The sequence below is a fragment of a genome, unplaced genomic scaffold (genome assembly GCF_019419815.1).
Source record: "Pyrus x bretschneideri cultivar Hongxiangsu unplaced genomic scaffold, Pyrus_bretschneideri_v1 Contig39, whole genome shotgun sequence".
NCBI lineage: Eukaryota > Viridiplantae > Streptophyta > Magnoliopsida > Rosales > Rosaceae > Pyrus > Pyrus x bretschneideri.
In genome coordinates, this window is record NW_025999712.1 from 2547867 (window position 1) to 2563570 (window position 15704).

At 37.1% G+C, this 15704-nt stretch overlaps 1 long non-coding RNA gene and 3 pseudogenes across 1 annotated transcript; 2 read left to right on the top strand and 2 right to left on the bottom strand.

Moving 5' to 3' along the window:
- Nucleotides 1–1696: 1696 nt before the first annotated feature.
- LOC125468567 lies at nucleotides 1697–2457 on the bottom strand (annotated as a pseudogene).
- Nucleotides 2458–3526: 1069 nt separating this feature from the next.
- LOC125468580 lies at nucleotides 3527–4708 on the top strand. The gene is made up of 3 exons (XR_007250976.1): nucleotides 3527–3667; nucleotides 3889–3929; nucleotides 4242–4708. It is a non-coding gene; the product is annotated as an uncharacterized LOC125468580 (long non-coding RNA).
- Nucleotides 4709–10096: 5388 nt separating this feature from the next.
- LOC103929839 lies at nucleotides 10097–10762 on the bottom strand (annotated as a pseudogene).
- Nucleotides 10763–13923: 3161 nt separating this feature from the next.
- Nucleotides 13924–15440, top strand: LOC125468569 (annotated as a pseudogene).
- The last annotated feature ends 264 nt before the right edge of the window (nucleotides 15441–15704 follow it).

Below are 15704 nucleotides of genomic sequence, written 5' to 3' on the forward strand. Positions count from 1 at the left end.
CCCAGCTCATGAACAAGCAAGGCGGGGATCCCATTCCTTAGACCAGAACGACCTCCTTTGTGGATTGTTCTATTTGATTATTCTAGGATAAAATACATTTTATCCTCTCAAGTTTGGGTGCAATTACAATCTCATACAACATTTTTAAAACATTTTAATCTCATACATAATTTTGTTACAGTTTTATACATCCGTTAATTAAACCGTTAGTTTGACCGTTAAGTGATGACGTGACATAAAAAAATAATTTGTTAACAAAAAACAATTTAAACAAAAACTTAAATTAAAACAAAACAAAGAGGGGCCCACCCCCTTCTCCCACCCAAGACTTCCATCGCCATCTTCTTCTTTCTCCACCACCACCCATCCCATACAACCATGTCAATCGCCCCCGTTCATAAATCTCCCCCTCTCAATCCTTAATAGTTCCAAATTATCGAAGTTGAAATTTGCACAACCAATAATTTGAAACCAAATATATGATTTCTAAATCTTGACACATGGCACGGCGTCGATGGTCCTTGCCACCAAGCTGTTATAGCAACGAGTTTAGGTCCAAATATCCTTCGTTAACCACCACACGTTGATGAGGTCGATTCCTTCCTGCGAGGTTCGTTTTTTCAGGTTTTCTCCATGGGTCTTCCAGTTGGGTGTAGCGGTGGAGGCGGTTGCACCTAAGAGTAAAGGCATGAGCACAGAGAGAGCTCTCGATCGCGATCCCTCCTCACAACCTAGTCGAAAAGGGAAGCTAATTTAGACGCAAACTCATCTTCGGATCTAGGAAATTTTTAGGGGTTTTTTTTTTTTTTTTTTTTTTTTTTTTTTTTTTTTTTTCCGGATTGAGAGGGAAAACGGAGAGAATTTTAGGGAGATTTGAGGAAGACGAAGAATTAGAAAAAAATTTGGAAAATCTAGGAATGGGGTTTAGGGATTGCCGCGGGGGGGGGGGGGAGAGGATTGACATGGTGGTTGTATGGACTTTAGACCTCCTTAACTGGTCTTACACAATTCGATGTAGAAGTGAAGGTTTAGCTTGTACTACGTACGAATTATGTCCTCTTCCCTCGTTTTTAACTTCATCATCATCAGTTCAACGCCATCAATCCACACCCAACCCCTGATTTAGAGAATGCGCGCCAAAAATTACCATCTCAATGTTCACCTCAAAACTATCAAGAAAATTTTGCCAAAAATTACGTCAAGATTAGTCACGCCTCAATCCTTTTCGTCATTTGACGTCATCAAGAAATTTCAATAAAATTCAAAGTTCTTGGTGAAGCTTTGCCATAAGAGCCTTACAAATATGTCCAACTTTTGTTCGATAAGTGGGTTAACAAGAGGGGTTGCCATAAGAGCCTTACAAAATTTTAGGGTATTTTGTTTGTGGCTAGTCCAACAATGCACAAACACTTCACTATTATTATCTTGCTTCAAACCAAGACAATCCAGCTCAATCTCTGAAGCTAATTCAGTTCAAAATTATTCCATATATATTTTTAAGAATTTATTTGTCAAGTTAGTAAAAACTCTAATGTATGTACTTACTTTTTACATTTAATGGACCTAATTTTGACATATATTTTTAATAGTACAAAAAATGCTTTTTATATGTATTTTTAACATATTATTAAAAAGATCAAAATGATAAAGTTTTAAATTAATTACTATTCAAAAATTTAGAACTGGCTTGAATTTTTCAAAGTACCTTTTCAGTAGAGTTGTCGAATAATACACATATGTATTTTTCACGTATTTATATGTGGCGTATAACATAGATAAAATCTTAAGAAAAAAAAAATCAGAATTTCAACCAGAGATTTCAATGGCTTTGACGTCAAGCTTCTTCACCTTCGCCTTTAGAATAGTGACACTTAGAACTCCATTCTCCCTGGCAGCCTTAATCTAATCGACCATTGCATTCTTTGGAAGCTGAAACCTCCTCAAGAACTTGCCGTTGCTTCTCTCCACTATGTGCCACTTGTTTTTGTCCTCCTTCTCCACGTTCCTTTCTCCGCTGATCTGAAGCACCCTATCGTCTTCCGCCTACATCTTCACCTCCTCTTTTTTCAGGCCTGGAACGTCTGTCTTGAACAAGTGGACTTCGGGGCTCTCCTTCCAGTCGACCCTAATGTTCACAAAAGCCGAATTCTCCTGAGAAAATTCAGGAAATGCGAAGAGTGATGAGGAGGAAAGGAACTGGAAATCCTTGAAAGGGTCCCACAGATTGAGGGAGAATGGGTCGAAGACGCTGCTGCTTCCTCATTGGGAGTTGGGGACGAACGACATTCTGAAAAACAGATAGGGTTGGTTTGGATGCTGAGAAATTTGAGAATTATTACAGAATTATTGCTTTTGCTGGACTAATTGCATGAAGAGCGGATTTGGTTGTGTATTTTTAAGGAACCAAAGAATTTTCTAAAACAGACTTAAGGATGAGACTAGAAATGTATGTGTGAATTTCTCGAACTTCCTAGGACGCTTGAGAATTATCAGAACTTTCTTAGGACGCTTGAGAATAATCTGACGTTTGTATGAGTTACTTAGACAACACAGTTGACTGATGATGATGAATGGTGGACCCAAAAACTTAAGTGTGGGGGTTGTATGGGCCATTCGATTTAATCGGACGATTAAAACTAAAGATACCGTGCAAGTTATAAGTAGGCCGTTTGGTATGTAATATTTGGACTTATTGATAAATAATAATATTTACATTAAATTAACAATATCAACTAAATATCAATAACATTTAACATCTCATGAAATTATACATATACTAAAACTCAATACAAAATTACTGTTCATTAACTGTAAGACCAACTCCAATGGTGGGCTAAAAGCCAAATTACCCCCCGAAATTTCCCCCCAAACCCACTCCAACCCAAGGAGAAAATTTGGGCTAAATGCTAAATGCTAAACCAAGGCCAAATTCCCCCCAAAATTTAGCCCAGAAATCGGAGTGAACTCCACCCAATATTTATTGGAATTTAAATTTTTTTAGATTAAAATGTTCATAAAATTAATTTACGATAGTCTACATATTTATTTATTTTTTTAAATTTAATTTAACAAAAAAAATAGCCTAAGTTCATTCTTTAATAATCCCGGGCTAAAATTTTAAATTAGAACGGTTGGAGCAGAAAAGTTGTTTTTGGGCTAAAAGCTAAATTTTCCGGGCTAAAATATTTGTCTTTTAGCTCAACATTGGTGATGGTCTAAACGGGCCAAAATGCCCTCCAATTCCTTTGTTATCTGCCTTTTTTTACTTTTTTTCCTTTTTTTTAACAGTTAAAAGACGACTTTGCCCTTCGTCTCCACCAGTCGATCACTTCTCAGCTTCTGTCGTTTTCAATGGCATAAATGCCCTCCGATTCTTCTCCATTATGCGTTTGTCCACGCGTCGCTCATCGCTCTGCACAACCTTTCTACTCGACTTTTCCCTCCGTTCCACTTTTTTCCCTCACAATTCCCTGCTTCTGTCGCTCTTGAACCTCGATTCCTTTCGCTTTCCAAAGCTGCCTTCTCTCCTTCTCCGTCCCTGCGATCTTTGTCTCACAAATTACCAACCGCACTTTCTTGCTGAAAAACCACCTAACCTGTAGAAGTTTCTTCGGTTCTTCAGTTGGATTCCGAGAAATTTTTTACCTAGAAAAGCTAGCGTTTCCTGGTGAGTTTTTATGGCTTTCTCAATTTAGGCGTTTCAATTTCTGTTCTGTGATTTTGGATATGCAGATGGGTTTTCTGTTCAAATTTATTTTTATTTTTTTGCGATTTTGAGGGTTTTGTTGGTGCCATCGGATCCTGCGTGTGGGTTTTTAATTCAACTGCATGTATGTGTTTAATTCGGCTGCATATGGGTTTTTACTTTGGTTTTGTTTTCGGTGTCAGGGGACCCTGGTTTTTCCTTTTTTGCGGTTTTGTAACTCAAGGTGAGCAATTTCAGCTTCTCTTTGGGGCTTTTGTGGAAACAAATTTTTATTTTTTTTCGTATTGTGAAAGTTGAATACAATACTCTGTTTAGTTTCCATTTAGTTCATTAATGCATGACTCTGTTTTTCTCTCCTCCTTAAATTCATATATGGAAATAGGAAGTTTAAGAATCTTTGTTCTTGCTAATAGGTTTAATAATAGTGACATTCGAATGATCTTTGTTCCCAGGAAACTGATTCTAAAGAATGGTAGCTGGTGATTCATAAAATAGTTAGATTTTTTAAAGCTGACACAGGTTTTATGAATATCAGGCTTTGGAGAGTAACAGCCACGAATCCGGGGCTCCGATTGAATTGGGTTGTTCTTGCAAGGATGATTTGGCTGCTGCCCACAAGAACTGTGCTGGTACTTTGGTAAATTGTTAGCTAACACGCTTAGACAGAAGGAAAAAGCAAAGACAGGAATTGTTGGCTAAGACACTTATGCAGAAGGAAAAATCGAACATAATGACGCTTAGTCAGACAAGACTGGTATTTGCAACCATAACGCAACATAATGAAGAAACGTACCATGAGGATTTTGAACAAACATAATGACGTGTAACCAACAGCATACAAATATAAAAAATATAAAAGAGAATGCTATACAATCACTATAAGTGATGTCAAAGCCATCAATCTTCTATTTCTGTTTCTGGAAAAAAAGTCATGTAGTCAAGATGTCGTTCCATTTGCTTACCATGATGAGTTGAAATTTGAACTAGCTTGCTGTTCTTGCATATCTTCTCCTCATCCTGGTTACCAACCCAGCGAGTCTTCACCAATCCATCTATGATGTATGTATGTCATTGTATTATCATGTGATGCAGCTTATCTAGATTATATTTCCTGTAGCCTAAGTTTGGATATTTCCTTTGAAGAGGGTATAGCGTGCAAGGTCCTAAGAACTTTACCAAATTATCATCCTTGGAGTATAGAAAATCTCCCAAATGTATAAACGAAATAAACTTGTGACGGAACCAAAGAATGCAAATGCTCATCATCATTTACTAATCCATATGCATAATTTAAACATTTACATCTTTATTAGAAGCATACAGAAAAGATACATGGCACACAAGATATCTACTTTTCGACATAGGAGCTCAATTCTTGCATACAAACACACTTCCTTTAGCTTGCATTGGACCTCGCACTTTCCACTAATGTAAATGCCACAGAAAGTGTGACTATAAAAACTATGAACCTAGAACGATGGATATCTTTGAGTTCAGATGGATTGTAATTGTGGTGACTACAAGATTGTTCTTTTACTTGATTTTCTCGTATTTCATATGAGCATACGCATTCTACAACATACGTGATCTGCCTAATTCGGCATTCCAGTAAGAAGCAAAATGATAAGAACAATCGTGACAATTACATGAAAAGAAAGAAGCTAATTAGCAAGTAATCATTCGAATAAGCTGAACTCTCGGAAGCAGGAACCTAAACACCACCAAGATGGTATCTGTTGTAACATGCCCATAGTAAGTTCATAGTTTGAAGTAAACCACATCAAAAGTGAGAGAGCTGACTCCGGGAACCAATTACATCCATGTGCTTGCACTTCAATGCAGAAACAGAACAAAATATAATCCTAAAGTTTTCGGACCATCATTAAACACTCAAGCAGAACAAACATTCACAATCCAGCAAATGGGTGTTCATAATTTCAAGCAGAAACACCAAAAACCAAAGAAAATAATGAATATTAAACTCAGAAAAATTTTGTACTCACGTGTCTCCCTTGATCTTGGACCAAGTCTCAGCGCATTGCTTATGAGCAGCACGCTAATCCCCCTTGCAAGAACACCCCAGGTCAATCGGGACCCCAGAGGCAGGGTCGGTCCCACTACCTCCCTCCAAACCCAGGTGGCAAATCCTGCAATTTCTCTCAACTTTACTCAAATGCACCACCTTCTTCACCTCCAAAAGCCCACTCTCCAAATCCACCTCCTCCACTGAACAATCTGACTCACAAGACTTCCTCCGGACATTGCCGGAGTCAGACATCGAGCGCCAGGACTGGTTGTCGTCGGAGTCATCCGAGACCGACGTGCCGCTGCCTCCGGTGGCCGAACGGCGGTGGTGGGTTGCCTCGGGAGCTGACATTCGTGAAACCCAGAAAGAGAAATGGCGTGAAATGGTGAAGTGTTAAAGTTGCAGCACTTGGACATCAAACATGGTGGGGTTATGGAGTAGGTGGAGAAGTTTTTTCTCTATCCTCAATGAAAGTATCAATGTCTCCCTCCTCCCTCCTCCCTCGATCACTGTCTTTATTTGTGTGTCAGTTTCGAGCAATGGCTTTGCTGAACGAGAGAGGGAGAGAGGGAGGAGTTCCGAAGCAAATGCGAATTATGAGAGTGGTGGGGGCAGACTGCTCCGATCAGAGATATATTTGAAGGATCACACACAGACGGAGACAAAACACAAGTAAGACTTGTTTGAGCAATATTATAAAATATGAAAAATAATAATATAATTCCAATCATAATAATCATAAAGAAATTCACAATATCAATTATATATGAGATTAACATAAACAACTAGAGAGAAAGTTTGAAAAACTGATAAACTTGGAGATTAAGGCTTGCATAAATGCAATGTCCTAAAGACAGAATTTCACCTCTACTCTTGTGTTTGTAGTTCGGTAGGCGTCTATCTCCTAGGATTCAACGATCTATAATCCGAAGTCAAAACACTTCAATCTTCAGACTCTAGCGAATTTCATATATTTCGTACTCTCAAGACACAACTTAGAGTTTGACTAACAAAGAATAAAAGACATTGAAGAAAACTCTTTTCTTCGATTATTTAGACATGTAGGATGTTTGAGTTTATATAGAACTCAAGCCACCACTTTTGAAACATTGTGACTGTTGCCTAATGTTCTAACGACCAGACACAACTCATTAATTTGAATTCAACTATAACACTTAACTCTTATTTTTCATTCATACAGAACTTAAATATTATAACAAGACTTCTAAAAAACTTTGAGTTAGAGTTAGTAAGTTTGTGTAGGGATGGTTCGGTGTGGGATTTCAAATTGAAAATGAGATTCTAAATTTCAAATTGAAAACCAATCTTGAACCGAAATTCCGATATTCTCAATTTTTGGAATTTCGATATGTTTACGATATTTCAGGATGGATCGGGACTGAATTTTGGATTTCAGGTTTTTGGGTTGAAAATTGAGATTTTTGGGGTGTGGGCCAAAATTTGGGCTATGAGCCTGAAATTTTATTGCCCAATTTCATATCAATTGAAATTTAAGTTTTTTATCTCATATCAATTGAAATACCAATTTATTCATCAAAGTCCAATTGACGCTCCAATGTTTCAAACTACTTAATTTCATACTTCTATTTCTAACATAGTTTATTATCAAACTACTTAAATTCAACATTCAATAAAAATAAAACCAAAATAAATAAATATATATATATATATATATATTTTTTTTTCGGTTCGGAATTCTCACACCATTGAATATTTATTTTTCACATACTATAGATGTTCCGTATATTACTGTTAACCCTAAAAACTGCCAAGCCTACGTGGCGCATATGCCGAGTAATTAATAAGCTAACTACGTCATTCGGTTGTGTGCGGGACGTGCCAACTCTTCGGTCGAGTTCGGCGAGGGAGTAAAATATGTTGATGTGGCGTTGGGCGCGATGCTGACTTCTTGATCTTGCGACTGAAACCAAGGAAGGAACACGTCTCGGCCTTCGGGTTCTAGAGCCTGAAGACAAGGCTGCTAGTTCTGCGAAGTTCAATTTCAAATTCGGCTTTCAATGTGCCGAATGTAGTAACTTGGTAACACTTTACTTCGCCGAGAAGGTTGATGAAATGACCTCTACTAACAAAGACTCGTAAATCCTTATTGACCGTGACTTGGATAAATAACCAGTCGGTCTCAAGGCAGTGCTATCTATCCAAACTGAAGGTGTTCATCGGTCGACTGATTATACGGCTCAAATTTTGTCTATCCAAACTGAAGATATCACCGGTTGCCTTCACATTGATGTCTATCCAAACGGAAGATGTGTTGGCGAGAAGAAAAGGGGAGAGGAAAAAAATCTCAGGGTTGTTGAGAAGCTTTGCGCAGGGCAATTTGTGTGTTGATTTGAAGGGGCTATCCTCATTGCAGAGTCCTTCGTGAACCATACCTTGTGAAATAATAATCATGAACCACCACTCATTATCCTCTAACTTTTGGTGATATCGTAATGTTAATCATTGCGATGCATTGGACCTTTTAGTCTTCACGGTACATCACCATCTTAAATTCTTAATGTTTCAAACAGATAAAATGGCATATCCATATGCTAATCATCCAAAGTTGCATCCTTGTACCATTATTCCACGTGGTTCTGCATGCAAACCCATTCAAATATGGAATCCATGCAACTGACTAGATACCATTTTGATTAGGATAGAATCTTAAGGCTACACGGCAAGCCCTCACATAACTCTCTTTACTGTTGTGTTGATTGTAAGGGGTTGGCAAGCAGCCAACTATGCAATCTCCTTTAATTTCTCCACAATCCGATAAAACCCTTGATTATCTGCAAAAGAATCCCATGCATAACTCTAAACTTTGTAAGCTTTGAGGATATTTTCAAGATAATTACTATGATTAAAATCAATAGTAATGCTAAGAAAAATCTCTTAATTTTCATAATCATCCGAGGGCTTCGATTGCTTGGGTCAAAAATATAAAATCGGGTCAAAAATATAAAATCTGGTCCAAACAATTACTATGTGTTTCTTATCAACTAGAGAAACAAAAAAAAAAAAAAAAAAAACATTCTTAAAATCCTTTTGGAAGTATTTTTTTTTTAAAGAATAATACTTGCATTTCTCCTTTGGAGATGAGCTCATTCTCTCATAATTGCAAATAGCGTATCTTCACTATAGAAATTTTATAATCATAACCGTTCAATTTCGTAATTTTCTTTTGAAGATCATCATTGTAAAAATTCATTCGAAATGGAATTCTTTAATCTTTCAAATGCATCAAATAAACAAATGATCGTGATCATGAATTTTTTTTTTTTTTTTTTTGTGAAGATACGTTATTTGCAAGTGATAAAACAACTTCATCCAAAAAAGAAAATGCAAGCATTATTCTTTTTAAAACCTGAAATTGACAAAAATGACTTAGATTGTAAGCAATGAAGAAAACAGTGACCAAATTGGTTATATCGAAAACGTTAACCTTTCTCTAATCATCTAAATTTTACGTCCCATAATGTAAAATAAAGATGACGAAATCTGATTCGTTTATTTTTCTTTCTGCAGAATTATGTCATTTCCATTATGCAATTATGCGACTGCCATGAACTTTATTCATTCAAGAACGATAAAAGCCACAAATAATGCATCCATCTGCATCTCCATCGTATCATTACCCCCGTGGAAGGTTGCTCTAAGTCTTGAGAAGCAAAATCGCCAACAATCACACCGCAACATTTGGGTGCTTCCTTGGAAATCGGTGGGACTATGACCAGAATCCTAGGCATATGCTTTTGGAAAAATGTCTGGCTACAGTTAGAGTTTTCTTGATTAATCGTCGGGTTGTCACTTACCAGAGCATTGGTGATGGTTGCGGCAGCTGGAGTTTCTTGGTTCATGGTTTCTTTTTACTTCTCCAAGTCGCTGAATGCAAGCGATGCAGAAAGAAATGAAAAGGACTAATTCAAGGTTGAAACTGGAGAGGAAAAGCTGTGTGGAAAACAAAGAGAGGAAGAGAGGGAGCAGAAATGGAGAGTAATGTTAGACTTTATTACTGCGTTTTTGGGAATTCTATTTCTTTTTGTAGTCAATAAGCTTATATAGTGTTTTCTTTGCAACTAAGTAATCAGATCAGACTGAGTCAAAGACCAACAAGAAGCATCTCAGTTCTAGTTTCTTCTAATATCTCGCGAGTATTATTTCAAATGGCAATGAGAGGAGTTGAAATGGCTTCACCTTCCTCACAAAATTACTAAGCTTAAAACAAATTGCAACAGAAACCAGAGCTTTTTTAATTGTTACTCACCATCATGCCATGACATGTCTATTGACATAAAAAATTGTCAATTATATGTATATTTGCGGTAGGCAAAGAAGAACCGTGACACTCAGAACTCCATGTTTCATTAAAAACGACAAGTCTATATTTCATTAAAAAGGGACAAGTCTATATTTCATTGATACTCAACAAAATCAAATACGTATTTGTGATATGACTTTGGCACTCTTATTTCTAATACATATTTGTGACTGAGCAGGTAAAATAGATAAAATCTTTAAAAAAATCAGAATTTCAACCAGAGATTTCAATGGCCTTGACGTCAGGCTTCTTCACCTCCGCCTTCAGAATAGTGACACTCAGAACTCCATTCTCTATGGCAGCCTTAATCTGATCGACCTTTGCATTCTCCGGAAGCTGAAACCTCCTCAAGAACTTGCCGCTGCTCCTCGCCACTTTGTGCCACTTATCGTTTTTGTCCTCCTCCTCCACGTTCCTCACTCCACTGATCTGAAGCACCCTGTGGTCTTCCACCTCCACCTTAACATCCTTTTTTTCAGCCCCGGAACGTCCGCCTTGAACACGTGGGCACCCTAGTGCTCACAAAAGCTGAATTCTCCCGAGAAACTTCAGGAATTGCGAAGAGTGACGAGGAGGAAGGGAACGGGAAATCCTTGAAAGGGTCCCACAGATTGAGGAAGAATGGGTCGAAGACGACTTAGCTTCCTCGTCGGGAGCTGGGGATGAGCGACATTGTGATAAAACTGATGGGTTGGTTTTGATGCTGAGAAAGTTTGAGAATTATTACAGAACTTCTGCTTTTGCTAGACTGATTGCAAAAGGAGCAGATTTGGTTGCTTATTTATAAGGAACCGAAGAATTTTCTTGAACAGACTTGAGGATGAGGCTGCAAAATGTTTGTGTGAGTTTCTCTCAAACTTCCTAGTACGCGTGAGAATAATTGGAACTTTCTTAGGACGCTTGAGAATAATCGGATGTTTGTGTGAGTTACTCGCACAACACAGTTGACTTGATGATAACAAAAGGTGATTGGTGAACCAAAAAACTTAAGTGCGGGGGTTGTATGGGCCGTTCGATTTAATTAGACGGTTAAGACTGAAGATACCATGCAAGTTATAAGTGGGCCGTTTGATATGTATTATTTAGACTTACTGATAAATAATAATATTTACATTATATTAACAATAGAACAGGATAAACGGACAAATATTTTGAGTCAGAGTAGTTGTTTAATATTTTGGATTATGATGTACACATTTCAGTTCGAATATAATGAAGTTCTTACCTTTGGGAAAAAAAAGGGACAAATATTTGGGCAAATCTTTACACTCCATTTTAGCTCTTGGATCTTTATACAGATAATGGTCCTAAATAAAACTAATATAACTCAAGATAAATTACTAAATGATGTGGCGATGACTTGTAAATAAAAATATTTTATTCAATAAAAAATTAGGAGTTTTAACGAAACAATCCTGATACTGTTCACTTTTAACGAAAAACTATATTTTTACCTTTCTTGGTACTATTCACTTACACCTTTATTTGTCATTTTTCATTAAAACTAAAGTTTTTTAGGACTTTTTGTTAATTTTCCTTTAAAAATTTTAAGAAAAAACGTTAGGTTAAGGAAACGTAAACACTCTCGAGCTGAGCCTCCATCTTCCTCTAACCCCCTAGGCTATTGTTAATTAAGATGATAAAAACTCAACCATCCATGGTGGATACGTCAATCTTGATCGCTCCGTACAACCTAACCGACCTTTTCACTCTTCTTTCTTCTATCCTCCCTTGAATCATCCTCAGTGTCAATGGTGTATTCATGGGTTATTTGCAAGTCATGGGAAGCAGTAAAAAGTGGCTGAAGAAAAAGAGGGGATTACCTATTAAGAGATAGATCCAGAGAACTTTTGCCCCATTAAAAAATTACCTTTTTTTTTTTTTTTCTGTTCAACCATTGAAGATGCCCCGATTATGCTTCTTAGCCCAGAAACTGAATTTTAATATCTAGGAAATAAATTGAATCTTTATAGAAAAGGATGAGGTTCGCAAACCCTAAAATTGGTTACATTAAATTCTTAAGCCTGTTCTTGATTGACAATAAAGCTTTTCAATGGCTTGTTAAGGTTTCATCATAAAAAACAAAAGAACTATCATCTCTATCCTCTCCCTTGTTTATTTTAGACTCGGCAACAATTTTTATTTGATGCAGAATGGTATGAAGGAATAGGGTGTTCGTGAAGGAATAGGGTGTTCGTGAAGGAAGATGGTGCTTTATATGCAATAGGACTATTTTCCAACAAAATAAAACAAAATAAAATATTTAATAAAGATTTATGTTAATTTATTCTAAGTCATGTTTATTGACAATCATTTTAACTTTTAATCAATGTTCTAAAAAGGTTAGACGCTAGTCGGGCTGTGGACTAACGCCTAGCGCCTAAGCGGTCTAGGCAGATTTACATAAATTTACACTATATATTATAAAATATGAGTATATGTGTATAATTTTAGAACTTTTTTTTTTCTAATTTTATACAAAGAATATTGGGCTTAGTTTGTTTTTTCTTTGAACAAAATAGTGGGCCATAAAATGGATCCAACTTGAAAGAAAAACTTTTTTTTTCAATTAAACTGACAGCTTTTCTGGTTTCTCCAATGCTATTCCCAATCAACCATCACTTGTTTAGTGGCTCCAGGGTTGCATTTATTATCAACAGATCTCCTCTTCTTTCTCTCTCTACAGAGAGATCCCCTTCTCTCTCTTTAGTCTTTTTTTTTATCAGACTCATTCTTTAGTCTTTAGTTATGCCTTTCTTTTCCTCCCATTTTCAGTTTTTCTTTCGACTCTCTCTCTCTCTCTCTCTCTCTCTCTCTCTCTTCTCTTCAACAGAACGGACAGATCTCTTCAACAGATCCCTTTCTCTCTCTGCAGTAAAACCCAACGGACAGATTATGTGTATTGCTCATCCTTGTATATTCTTAATCTACTTGGGTTCATCGATTGATGTTGGGTGCAAGAGCGCAGGTTTGAAGATTTGGGTTGTGGGTTGTGGATCGTGTGGATGTGAGGGGAGATTTGCAAAGCATCGACCGCCGCCTAGCACCGCCTAGGCCACCTTGAGCGCCTAGAGACGCCTAGGCAACCGCCTAAATCCTTCCCACCTTACCTGAACGATTTAGTCCAAATTGGATCGGGACTCCACCGCCGAGTGCCTGGGCCGATTTTTAGAACACTGCTTTTTATCATGACCATTAAATATAAAAAATCCAAGAGATAATATGAAGTGTAAAGATATTTGTCAAAATATGTGTCCCTTGATCTTATCTCATTAACAATATCTACTAAATATCAATAACATTTAACATCTCACGAAATAGCTTATCTAAAAGTCAGGAGGAGTTAGAGCCCAAACAAACTAATTACGTACCAACACTTATGTAATATGATGGTCTTTTAGTACTCTAGTCTAGTGGAATTCCTCTTCATTTGTAAATAAGAGTTCTTAGGTTCGATTCTCGTCAAAGGCGAATTCGAACCACATTATTGCTAGCTAGCCCACCTCTAGTGTAGATGATAGTTTGTTCATAAAAAAATAAAAATAAAAAAAAATAAAAACAAGTAATGTGATGTGTACAAAATAATACATGAAATATACTAAAAATACATAAAAACATTTCAGCCTAAAAAGAAAGATCCTCCACAAAGCCCCAACCAGTAGATGTTCTATACCCCATAAGATTGAAGCGAAGCTTTTTATTGTGCACCATAAGATTGGAAGAATCAATCTCATACCTAATTGTTTTGACCAAAAAAAAAAAAAAAAAACCTCCACACACATGCACGTGCAATAAAGCTAGTTTAGTGGAATTCTTTCCTCTCTTCTATACCAACATTTTTTTTTTTTTTGTTGAAGTCAATTTTTTTCATTCAGGAAGTTTCTAGCAACTTCTGTTTCGTCTTCCTTGTGCTGCTTGGTTTCATGCCCTTTTTTAGTTTTCCAGTACCTGGAATTTTCTAGAAACGTCTTTGACTCCTTATAAATATGCCACTAACCCACTTCCTTCACCAACCAGTGAAGCAAAGTGAGAACTCTCTCTACCGGCTCTAATTTCGATTCCCAGGACTTTTCTCCGCATCCAAACAAAACCGCATCAAGTTTTTTCCAAAATGTCTCTCATCCCCAACTCTCGACGAGGCAGTAGCATCTTCGACCCGTTTTGCCTCAACCTTTGGGACCCTTTCAAGGATTTCCCATCCCCTTCCTCCTCATCACTCTCCGCATTTCCTGAATTTTCTCGAGAAAATTCGGCTTTTATGAACACTAGGGTCGACTGGAAGGAGACCCTGGAAGCCCACGTGTTCAAGACGGACATTCTGGGGCTGAAGAAGGATGAGGTGAAGACAACATGGTGCTTCGGATCAACAGAGAGAGGAACATGAAGAAGGACGACAAAAATGACAAGTGGCACATAGTGGAGAAGAGCAGCGACAAGTTCTTGGGAAGGTTTCAGCTGCCGAAGAATGTAACGGTTGATCATATTAAGGCTGCCATGGAGAATGGAGTTTTGAGTGTGACCGTACAAAAGGCGGAGGTGAAGAAGCCTGACGTCAAAGCCATTGAAATCGAGGTTAATTAATAGTGAAATGTTGTCTACTTAGGAAATAACATTATGAAATGGAGTGCCAAAAAGAGAAGAAAAACTTGTGTGGGGCTTGACATGCCACTAGATGATGTTAAGCGGCACTACACGCCACTCATAAATTGCCATGTGTTAAACTTAAATATGATTTCTTATTTTTAGTTTTATATGAAAATAAAATTAAAAACTTAAATCATTATTTCTTAAAAAACTGAAATGGTAAAAACAAAATTCACAATCCCAGTTAAATCTACCTCCATCTGCGAACCCTCCTCTTTTCTCTCGTCGGTACCGGTGATCTACAACACCGTCAATTCTTCCTTGCTCTTCAAGCTCTCCCTTTATTAAGTCTCTCATCTCCCATCTCTCAACTCTCTCTAATTATTACTTATAACTCGTTCAATTTTACATCTATAGTCTATTAATATTTGAAAATTGGAAACGACAAACTACTGGTGGACAAAGTTGGCTTTGAGAATTGGGTTCTTCTCCAGAATTTATATGCCCTTCCTTAATAATAATTTGATAATACATTGAAATAATGAGAAGTTTTTTTTTTTTTTTTATTGAATTGAAATAATGAGGTTAGTCAGAAACTTATTCTAGCTTTGATGGATTAATAAACTTTTGAACCAGTAATTACCTAAAATCTGCACAATTTCCCAGCAGCCATGCAAGGCTGTGAGAGAGAGATAAGCTTGTGATTATTTTTTATGCGAATCATGAGAAAGCTAATGTTTGTTTGCAATGAGTCACATACATAAACAGATTCGATTATTCAAAATTCGAATACATTTGTTTCGATTCCATCACTCTTGGAAGAGTTGAAACTGCTTCAGTTTTCCAGGGCAGGTGCTGCAAAAGGAGGTGGTCTTGAAATTGTGGTGAATTTCCACCGCCCCTTGCAATTCCACCATCGCCCATTCCCGACAATCCTTTTCGTAGCTGCACTTCACCCGAATCTGCATTCCTCTCTTACCGTGTGATTGTGGCGTCCTTGAAGTTCAAGCCTTCTAACAATTTACTTTTCCATATATATATATATA